The 11664-nt window shown below is 44.9% G+C and overlaps 1 long non-coding RNA gene across 7 annotated transcripts; it reads left to right on the top strand.

Annotated features, from left to right (window-relative positions):
* The first annotated feature begins 68 nt into the window (after window positions 1-68).
* Window positions 69-10401, top strand: LOC122364622. 7 transcript variants are annotated; one of them, XR_006253589.1, is made up of 3 exons: window positions 69-87; window positions 8866-8950; window positions 9799-10401. It is a non-coding gene; the product is annotated as an uncharacterized LOC122364622 (long non-coding RNA). The 7 variants fall into 7 exon arrangements; XR_006253586.1 differs by lacking the exon at window positions 69-87 and adding an exon at window positions 6421-6440; XR_006253584.1 differs by lacking the exon at window positions 69-87 and adding an exon at window positions 6594-6746.
* Window positions 10402-11664: the final 1263 nt, after the last annotated feature.

Genomic DNA, 11664 nt, shown 5'->3' with positions numbered 1-11664 from the left:
AGATATTATTTCGAAAATTCGTCATAAATTGTTGCTGTCTAATGGTTTGCTAGAAGAGACTTGAAGACTCGGGAAAGAACAGACACGGTGAGTTTGACGCTGCACTGCCACGCTCGACCACTTCGTCGGCTCGACTAACTTGTTTAGCGTCTGTTAACTTTTTCGAAAGGTAGTTAGGCAAGAAACATGAATTTCGCAAAAATCGTCCTTATTGATAGTCAAATGGTCACTCTGTTTTGCAACAATGACTCCGAGATAACAGATTCTGGTTATATGCCGAAAAATGCGCATCTGAGACAACGCGAGTTGTTTACAGCTTTGATTCACGTTGCTAGGTGGTTGCTATGGAGCTATGGATACTTCCTTGCAGAGTAATTTGCATTTTGGTGTCTTATGATATCGACATATGCCACCCCTAATAGCTCAATTAATGCTGATAACAGTCCGGCGCACTGTGGTATCTCCGATTCATTTATGGAGACATTTCTTTTATTGGAAACGTTTCCAATTTTGACTACTCTTCTGTTCCAAAAATGAAACGCTTGCTCCATAAATAGAAACGCTAACATTTCCCACAAATTTTCTTGCCAAGGGTGGCTGGATTTGATGTAGGTATAACCACTGTTTTGCGTAAAACAAGCACGGATACACCAAAGCACTTGTCTTCTTGCATGGAAAGCTGTCGTATGCATTCAAAGTCACCACCTAAAAATGCTCCTGAATCGTATCCATTTATGGAGACTTAGTTTCCAAAAATGGGAACGCTGACGTTCCAAAAATAGAAACGCTGAAGTTCAAATGTGTGCAAATTTAGCTTAAAGGAACTATCCCACCTTCTAAAATGTTGTTAAAACCAGTTAAATTGTGGTCGACTTAAGATTGGATGATATGTGACGTCACAGCCCAAATTACCTCCTTCCCCAGGTCCATTACTGTCATAAAGCTGATTCTTTTTACTCTGTAGGCACTACAACAAAGTTCAGACCAAGTTTTAAGTGATTTTTTAACTAACAACCCTTTAAATCAGAATGACTAAACGAGGTGACGTCACACTAACGGTCGCTCCATGTTGAAGATAGGGCCTGCGCAAGGCCCATTTTTCAAATGAAGGGAACAAATTTCTTCAACACCAAGAGGCCGCGGGGTTGCAACCTAGATAGATAGTGGTTTCTGAACCTCGCCGCAAACTTGGCTATCTCAACTCAAACCCCATGTTAAAGGTGGGATAGTCCCTTTAAATGTGTTTTTTTAAAATTCACATGCAACTAAAAATTGATGTTTTGGGACTGGTTTAGCATCTCGGCTCTCGGCAGTTACCTTGGACGTCGGGTTTGATACTAATATATTATGCGCCGCAACTTAGCACATTCAAAAGTCAACTAAAACTAAGATTTCCTAGAAACTACTGGACAAATGTGGTCCAAAGTGGGCAGTACATAAAGTGTAGATATCATTTCAATATATAAAATTGATATCAATGTTCACATGAGCTAGAATGAATAAATTCTCGTCAGAATACGACGGTATTTGGTGTGACGACGGTGCAGACCTTATTTGATTAGAAAACTTGTGAATTTTTTTATCACGTCACATGTTATAAGCATCGCCTCGTTTGTCGACTTTCGGTTTCTGATCGGAAATTCGGAGAAGAGGAATAAACTAGAATGCTGGCTGTCGATTGGTGGCATCCTGCGCATGCCAAATTGCAGCAATCAATGCCCAGTTTGCTTTCAAGGTAGCGATGCACGCAGCGTCTCCATTAATGGAACAGACCGTTTCTATTTTTGGAAACGGCGTATCCATTTTTGGAACATTGTTCCAAAATGGAAGCGTTTCCATAAGTGGATCGGAAATACTACAGTGTGCCCGATGATAATATTTTTTGTTGAAGAGGATGCTGAAATGTATGAATAGAGCTCTGCAATCCTTGTTTTAATTAGTTAAGCGGTAGCTACATAGAGTGACATTCAAAAGTGGGCCAAAAATCTTGTCGGACGTTTTTTACCTTCAACCTTGGGCGTTGTTGGCCACCTGCTAGTCTTTTATTGCAGGTGAATAAAACCGCAATCAAATTTACATAAATCAAAATTACAGCTTATGGTGCTGCAGTGTACCTGAACGAACTTTCAAAACTGGGTGAAAACAGAAAATGTAGGTGGTGACCCATGACAGTCTTCGAGTTATTCTCGATTTTGTAGAAAAAGAATACTTGCCACGCAATGACAAGAGGGCTTTATATTGTTTAATGTGTATGCAATAGGTACATTAATTCGAGCCGGCAGGGAAGGGGATGTTTTTGGCCACAAATGTCAGTTGTTTTCTTCTTATGTTGTAACAAAAACCATGCACGCAGTAGGAGATAATTGAAATGCTATTCTTTTAACACCGAAAACCCCTCAAGCATTGTGGTTTTACTTTAAGGTTTCGGGATTTTTAGCCATAATGGCCTGTGGTACCCGATCTTATCGAGCTCCTGGGATTATGGCTTTACGAGATCAATCAGGATCAGGTACGGAGTATATGATGTGGGACCATGTGCGTCCAGTCTTGCCTTGAAGCAGTTCAGCGAGGTGCACCAACCACCTCGGAGGGGAGTCCATTCCAGTCGTTCACGACTCGGGCGGCAAAGGCCTCACCCTCGAGGCTGCTGGAAACTTCTGGATTTTAAACTGATGTCCCGAGTAACTCCTGCAGCCAGAGCGAAGAATGACCTGGGGGTCGGCATCGACCCCTCTGTGAAATAGTTGGTATGTGAAGATCATATCACCTCTCATCGTCTATAATGCAGTGATGGCATCTTCAGTTCTTTGAGTCGCTCCGTGTAGGGTTTGTGGCGGATGCTCTCTACCAGCCGGGTTGCCCTGCGCTGAACTCTTTCGACCTGTCGCTGATTCGCTCTGTAAAATGGACCCCATACAAGGTTCCCGTATTCTAAGTGTGGGCGAACCAGGTTTTGAAAAGAATGGGCAGCGTGACTTCGTTGATGAGGGAAAACGATTTCTTGATTACGGCGAGGAGCTGCGTAGCCTTCGCCACTGCTGACGCTGCGTGTTCACGAAACTTAAAGCGTCGTCCACTGGACACCAAGGTCTTTCTCCACTCTTGCACTGGCTAGGGGAAAATCGCCCAGGTGTATGAGAATCCGCAATCGTTCTTCCTATGTGCAGTACGGTAACCGCAGGTTGTTTGAAGTAGACAAACACTATTCGTTAGAATTGTGTTTTTTCTATTGAAAACACCGGAGCGGTCCGTCTCCGGGCTATGTTTTGCAATCTGGCCGCGAATTGGGGCAACTTGACCGGGGCCTAAACGTGCATTGCGATTTCCGTAAAATTCAGGGTATGGGCTTCCGGAGGCGATCTACCTGATGGCATCGGTCGCTACTTCGCTTAAAACCTCGTGGCACGTGGCACGTGCGATTCCATTTTCCCCATGTTAAGTCAATGGGGTTTTTGGACACTTTTTGCGCGATCGCGAATAGCGGAAAAAAATCGCGGAACAAGGTATTTGCTGCCCCCATTCTATGGCCCACACATTCAGGTACACGCCCGTGTGCGCCGTATACCCGTCAATTCGTTAACGTGAGTTGCAACGAGTTTGAAGTTGAACTTTTTTCGCTCCCCATGTTAAGGCAATGGGCGTTTTGCAGAGACAATTTCATTCGCTCATTATACAAAATTATATGATACGATTTTGTTTAAACTTGCAGGGACTTGTTGAGAAAAGACCAAAGAACAGTTGTATACTTCTTTAAGCTGTGCAAATTCGTTTGTTCTTGTAAGCTCGTTTAAAAATGAAAAATTTTAACATGGAAAGTCAATGGGAGCGTCTTTGTTGCTTAATAACTTTTTACCGTTGAGATATATTTAAGTGAAAAGTTGATAGGTATACAACTTTGATGCTCTTTCCAATGATATATAGAACGTTTTGCAAGTTGTGCCGTTTTTTGAGGATTTGGTAAAAAAGCACGACTTTTACCGAGATTGAGCTCAGACCTTATATGGTCTTGGCTCAGACAGTATACGAACAGGTGACAGGGATACCTCCCATTGAAGGATGCGATTTAATACTAAACTGGTACACCGCTAGAGACCGAAACAGCACAAGCCAGGAACTGAAATGGTGCATCAGTGAGGAGACAAGTCCTGCTTACACCACCGGCGATCACGTGGCACACGTGCAATTTGGCACCTCCGTTGCGGATATATTTTATAGTGAAATATTCAAATGTACATAACTTTGTCAGTTTAAGTCCGATTGGACTAGAATTTGGTGGGTTGATGAATTGTTAAGCGACATTAGCGAATGCGGCACGTTTGTTGCAGTGCGCCACGTTTGTCTCAAAGCGCCATTTTTGCCACAAAGTGCAGAATGTGCGTTATTTTGTCGAAATTGGACGATTAGGATGCGCTGTAATAAGCGATGGCTGCTTAAACGTAGATATGAAGCACCCATTTGCCGCAGGGCGCCATATTTGTCTTAACGTGTCAGTGTTTGCGTTTTGCCTACGGCGGGCGTTTTTGCGGTGTTTGTGTGTTTTTCGGTGTTTGCGTTTGGCGGCGGGCGGCCGTTTTTGCGTTTTTTTTGCGGTGTTTTTGTTTGGCGGCGGGCGGCCGTTTTTTGCGGCGTTGCGGTTTGCGGCGGGCCGGCGTGCGTTGCGGGCGTTTTTGCGGCGGTGTTTTCGTTTTTTTGCGTTTTTTTTTTGTGTTTGACGGCGAGCGGGCGATGCGGGTGTTTTGCGGTGTTTGCGTTTGGCGGCGGGCGGCCGTTTAGCGGCGGTTTGCGGCGGGCGGCCGTTTTTTGCGGCGTTTTTGTAGTTTGCGGCGGGCGGCCGTTTTTGCGGGGTTTTTGCGGTCGCCGGCGGCCGGGCGTTATTGGCGGTGTTGCGGTTTTAGGCGGGCGGCCGCGTTTCGCGGCGTTTGCTTTGGCGGCGGGCGATGCGGGCGATTTTTTGTGGCGGTGGTATTTGCGTTTTTTTGCGGTGTTTGCGTTTTGCGGCGGACGGGCTGTTTTTGCGGCTTTTTTGCGTTTTTTTTCTGCGGTTTTGTGCCTGCGGGCGATTGTTTTTTGGCGGCTTTTGCGTTGCGTTTTGAGCGTGCGTTTGCGAGTTTTGCGGTTTAGCGTTTTGCGGCGGCGGGCGTACAGAGGTGCTTGCTCAAACAACCTGCGGTCCCGCGATGCGGAGCCCGGCATCGCAGATGCTGGTAACCGCAGGTTTGTTTGAAAAGACAAACACTATTAGAATTGTGTTTTCTATTGAAAAACAACCGGAGCGGTCCTTCTCCGGGCTATGTTTAGCAAGTCTGGCAGCGAATCGAGACATTTTGGGTGGGGCCTAAACGTGCATTGCGATTTTCGTAAAAAGTTCAGTGTATGGGCTCTTGGGGGCGATCTACCTGATGGCACCGGTCGCTACTCGCTTAAAACCTCGTGGCCGTGGCACGTGCGATTCCATTTTCCCCATGGGTTAAGTCAACGGGGTTTTGGAACTTTTTGCGCGATCGCCAATAGCGGAAAAACGAGCCAAGAAGGGGTGGTTTTCTTCCCAGCATTTTATGGCAAAAACGTTTGGGTACACGCTAGTGTGCGCCGTATACCCCTCAGAAACTTCGTAACGTGTTCTTTGCACGAGGTCAAAGTGAACTTTTTCGCTCCCAATGTTAAGTCAATGGGCGTTTTTGCAGAGACTTTTTTCATTCGCTCATGTACAAAATTATATGATACGATTTTGTTTAAACTTTCAGGACTTGTTGAGAAAGACCAGAACATGTTGTTATGCTTCTTTAAGCTGTGCAAATTCGTTTTGTGGTCTTTAGGCTCGTTTAAAGATGAAAATTTAACATGCAAAGTCAATGGGAGCGTCTTTGATGCTTAATAACTTTGTACCTTGAAGACATATTCAAGTTGAAAAGTTGATAGGATACAATTTTTGATGCTCTTCCAAGGATATATAGAGCGTTATTGTACGTTGTGCCGTTTTCCAGGTGTTGTCCATCTGAACTTGTCAGTCACGTACCCATTTGACCTTCGGATCCAATTCTCGTAGTCAATTCTGGCGCTTTGTTACCATAGCGAATTATGTAACACCGGTTCACAGTTTACTGACGACGAAGATCCTGCTTAATCTGGTCAATGGCGTTCGAGAACTGCGGCCAAGCCCCGCTGATCTTCAACGTGATTGGTCGGTGGGCGTATAGAATCTCCGTCGTCAGGGAGAATGCGAACACGGGGTAAACCAAGGGGTAAACAATCTTTTGCGTGTGGGAATGGGGAGTGGTGGAATGTGCGGGGCGATGATAGGCGCTGATGCGATTTTTATTATACTTTTATCCTATTATACATTCTGATCATTTTTACGTTCAGGTTTTCTCTGTTGAGTTAACATAAAAAACGGTGTGTTTTACTGTTATGCCAAGTGCCATATTGATATTGAAATTGGGGTACAAGTCAAACATTCACTCAGTGGGGAAACTACGAGGAGCCAAACAAAAATTGGATTAGCCAATCAGCGGCTGAGTGGGCGGGGCGATGACATATATGGTCATAAAATCAGACACTTCATCTTTCAATGAATTTTAGCATCAAATAAAAGATAAGGCATAAGAATGTTTTTAACCACGCAAGGCCTACACTCACCCGGTGCATAATTAACTGGCGGCTCTAATCGCAGAGTTACAACGCAAGGTCAAACCGTGATTGGTCCGTGATTGGCAAATGTGGCGGATTGAAACGGACGCGCCAAAAAAGTAAGCAGTACCGTGGTTTAAAATGTCATTATTTTTATTATTTTGTTTATGGTTTTTTAAATTGTAGTTAAGTTATTATTATAGAATTAAATATTTTTGTTTATTGTAATTAAATTAAATCTTTGAACAATTTTCTTTTATAAAACCAATCCATTTATTGAATGGCCAGCTGATTGCGACGCCCAGAACCTGCAGAAAAGCCGTTTTCCCTATCGCCATTTTCGAGTCAATTCGCCAAATTTTATCAAATCACACCAATTGCTAGTGAAAAATGGAAGCCTTTTCTCTCCAATAAGTGGACGCGATACCGCAAGTACCGGCTTGTCATACCGTTTTTCACACTTAGTAGCGGGGGCTGCATTTATGCCCATATATGGTCATCAAAAGTCCATTTATTGACCAATCCATTTTTTGACGTTCACCTTGTAGTTTCCCCAACTGCACTGGTTTTCTATGGCCTGTTGTGCATCATATTATTGGTAATGTGAATATAGGTACTCCATACACTGCTACTTTTGGGTACATATAAATGTTTGACCTGATTTTAGTTCACTTCACCTTATTTTTTTTTGCAGGAACAGTTATCACACCATTATTGTGCAAAAAATAAGGGTGGTTTAACGCGGCACTCTGTCAGCCACTTTTGGCTTCCATAGACATCAACAAGCCTATACCTCCAACACTACCAGAGGTTGACGTTAGCTCCACGGAATGCGCTGGCAGCTGCTGGCAGCGTGCCCATGAAACACAGCCAGGGGTTTCCTCTGTAAAGTCATTATTGTCTAGGTACATGGGCCTTTAGCAATTGTTAACAGCTATAAAAATTGGAATTAGAAATGTTCAGGTATTATGAGCATCAGCTAAACAGGGAAGCATATTTGGCTACAGCCCATCTTGCAACGCCTCAATGAAATTTAACGAGAAACTTAAATTGAGGGAGCAGCTACATAACTGAGGTAAAGCCCATAAATCCTTGTGGATTTACCTACATACCTGAGGTAAATCCACAAGGCACCTTGAGTTCAAACTATGAAGTGACTCCAAGCGAAATATAGCAGAAATTGTGACTTAAATGAGCTTAGAAATAATCTGCTTAGTTCATTTGAAATGTATTGTTACCCCCTTTCTAACCATGCATATTTTTGTGTCTTGTGAGGTCTCATATAGCAATAAAAATAGAAAAGTTATACAAGAGCAGTGACATGCATAGTTTGCTTGTGTTGTCACAACTTTGTACAATATTTCCAGCTTTATAATATGCAGTTATCAGTCACATTGGGCATCACACATGTATTATTTTTTCCTGCAGGAGGGAAGACACAGGAGGGAACTAGTGACTCATGTTTTTGCTTCTATCGCTTCACCCCTGGGGAATCAGTTCCTACACTCCTTGAATATAATGGTCACCAAGGGGTGCTGTCCTGACACGTTCACTTTCTGTTGAGAAGGTTAGAACAAACACCATGTGTGTCATTTAGTTGCATATATAATGCTTCAATGTTAAGTCTGCATAAAGCCTGGAGTCTGTAGCCACTCTTAATCCTAGGTTGTCGTGACCTTAATCTAGCCTGGGTGGATATTTTGCTGTGCTAAAAGCACGGACTCCGCTACGCCCCAGTGCGGCGGCCGGGGCGCCTCCCCTGGAAGAAGACGGCGCCGGGGAGGGGATGGACACTGTTACACTTGCGGTTTTTTGTGTGGGGTAGCGTATACCCTTCTTACAGGTATTTACTATGGACAATGCATGCGGGTGACCTCCACTGCACGTGACACGTGTAAAACAGAGAGGTGTCATTTTTGTTGTAATGACAATAGCACGGTACAACTTGATTGTGATGACAATAACTACATTATAAAAAGGATGTAGGCACCCACCGGGCAATGTGTTTAAATGTGTCACGGTTGGGGTGCAACTGCACGTGCACATGTGCAGGGTGACGCTTCCAGATGTCGAGAACGGCCGGGCCGATTGTGCTCAGATTTGGCACATCGCTAGAGACCGGTTAGTAGGGTGCCGTGCGCAAGTGGGAACTGAAAATGTCTAAAATAGAGATGTTGCAGCTTGAAGGAAATGCAATCAAACTGTCAATCATACAGTGATACTGTTTTTTTTTTACAGGAGACAAGATTGAAGTGCAGCCAACACTGCATGGTGCTTCTCACAAGAGCTGACCCATTGCTGTTTTTCAACTCTTCTGGAAAAGGTAATATTGGCAGATACTTACATTGTTTCACAATCTACGTTCTGGTATGGGTCTCCCCTCCGCGGACCATCTGGTGGGACCATCAACCGCTGGGACACGACCCAGCGGTTGTAGTGGTCTACTATTCATCTATAAATATTAAAAAGTCCGCCGCCGTCGGGGTTACGCTTAAAAAGGCTTTATGCGGCGCCGTCGATTGACGCACGAGGGTGAAATTTTCACGGCTCGTGGGTCGCGTCATTCAACAGGTCGTATTAAATCTTGGGCACGATGCGGCCGGGGGTGCGCCCGTGGCGCGTGCTCATGTGCGCCATAGGGTTAGCATTAGAATCGGCAAAAACAGGCTGCGGCGGCGTGACGCCCAAAAACGGATATTGCGGCGCCGTCGATTGACGCACGAGGGTGAAATTCTCACGACTCGTGGGTCACGTAATTCAACAGGTCGTATTAGATTTTGGGCACGATTCGGCCGGGGGTGCGCCCGTGGCGCGTGCTCATGTGCGCCATAGGGTTAACATTAAAAACGGCAAAAACAGGCTATTGCTCCAGATGGTCCGACCACTACAACCCTATATGATGCACTCTTGGCTGCATCCCCACCCCACCCTTTCCCCTTACAGTATGAAGTATGAATAACAGTGATTTTTTACTGGAGCTGCAAAGTGTGCCTTTGAACCACCTTATGATATACTAGTATCTAAAGTATTTGTCCATCAGGATCAGTTATCTAATGGCAGTAGACTGTTGTCTTCACATACTTCATATCTATTTTGGCTACTGCATTGTGTTCTGTAAAAAAATATGGAAAACGTTTCGGATGTATTTTTTAGTGGAATGCTTCTTTACAGATCCCGAAAGAAGATAACAGCTTGTTTTCTTCACCGCCACCAGTCTACCTGCTCTCTGCACACTCGGCAGAGCGCGGCAGGGCACCCCACGGAGCTGCACTAGTCACATCCGGGCCCCACGCCGGTCGACGGCCGATGCGATGGAGGCACTACTCCGAGCTGGACTGGTGGCCGGCTCGGAGCTGGTGGATGTCGACCGCGGAGCGGCGATCTACTCCTTCCACCGGGGCCGGCAGCAGGAGCTCCAGATGTCCTTGTGCCACCCGTCCGGCCAGGCCTCCATCCACCTTGTAGAGGCGGAGCGGGAGACGGTGAAGCTCACGGCTCCGTTGGAACATGGCCGCTGGGAGGCCTGCGGCGCGGACGACGGATGCGGCAGTTGGTCAAGACACGGCAGCGTACTCGAGGTGCTTCTCGCCTGGAGGACGCAGGCGAATCGCGTTATCCGAGCTGTGCCTCGTCATGGTGCGATGAGCCTTAATAGACTAATGCATATTCTTCCTTTGGCTGTAATTCATTTGCTGCTGCCCGCTGGGCTAAGGAGTAACTCTGGGCGCCTACTTTGGGCAGACGCTCGTCCAGTGCCGCTCTTCGTTTGCCGCACATATCTTTATTTATTCTTTGTTACAATTCCGTCTTTGGTCATTTTTTTTACCATGGGGGCACTTGAAAGTTTTGTTTTTAAATCTGTGGACATTGAACCTGGAATCGGTTTTTGTCGGATTTCGGTTTTGTTTTTGCACTGTGGAAATATCTCGTTCAATATTTTTTAAGATAGGGCGTGCATAAACTTTTAGTCTCATTACTCCTCTGTGCATCTAAATTCTAAAGTACTATAATGTGTATCTCAAGTGTTTGGTGCTGTACTGTTATTATTTATGGTTAATCCAGTGCTGATTTATGGTTAATCCAGTTTTTATTCGATTGAATCGTTGTGTGTAATGTGCATGACATCCGCGTACCGCCTGTAGCAGTGTTATATATTTTCATTTATGCTGGAAAATAATAATTTTCTTGTTCATTGGCTTTATTCGATGACAGAGACGTGCCAGATGACTGGGGCTGCGACTTGACTTGGTAGTTGTTAACGTTGCAAACTTCAACCATCAAGCATGATGTGGAAACGTCACATTCCGTTATCAAATCTTCGTACCGTAAATACTGAATAAGATCAATACTAGGCTGGAGCTTGCTAGAAAAACCGTGCATTGACAACGGCGAGTGGTGGACCTGAGTAGCGGCCGGGGCTACCCGGACGGTTTCGTCCTCCAGGTGGAGTCCCAGACTGGTGACTGGGAGGGCTTGCACCCAGGCGGCGGTGTGGGGCTCTGCGGCAGCAAGAAGACGCACCCGGACCACCTGGTTTGCCCCATCCAGCAGACACTGCTGAGACGTCTTAGAGAACGCCTCATCCCAAGCGCGCTGCTTGCCCTCTTCTGACCATTAGTTATACCACGGATCACCTTATGTGACACCTTATAGGCCCGGGCAGTATGTGATCTGTGGTTATACCCAAGTCTATGTTAACTTATTTTTTATGCGTATTCATACCTATGCTCATTTTATTTGCCGCATACGCTAGAGCAATCTTAGCATAGAAATGAGTATTGTATAAATTGTATTATACCTATAATGGGTATGAAAAATTTTCTAGCCTGAATCTTCAATGCAAAGCAATGTCAAGAGTATTACATAAATAAGAGTTTTACGCTTAGGCCAAAACTTTTGTTTTTTGCTTATTTCTGTTTATTAAATAAAATCAATTTTTTACAAAAATATATGTTAACATATTCAGCTACATTTTGTCAAAATTGTTTAAAGATATCAATAAACCACGATGGCGGCACAACGGAGTTCTATAGCCTT

This window comes from Amphibalanus amphitrite, unplaced genomic scaffold (assembly GCF_019059575.1).
Source record: "Amphibalanus amphitrite isolate SeventyFive unplaced genomic scaffold, NRLGWU_Aamphi_draft 000687F_arrow, whole genome shotgun sequence".
Classification (NCBI taxonomy): domain Eukaryota; kingdom Metazoa; phylum Arthropoda; class Thecostraca; order Balanomorpha; family Balanidae; genus Amphibalanus; species Amphibalanus amphitrite.
Note: the sequence above shows the minus strand (reverse complement) of the source record. Positions and strands in the feature narration are given on the sequence as shown.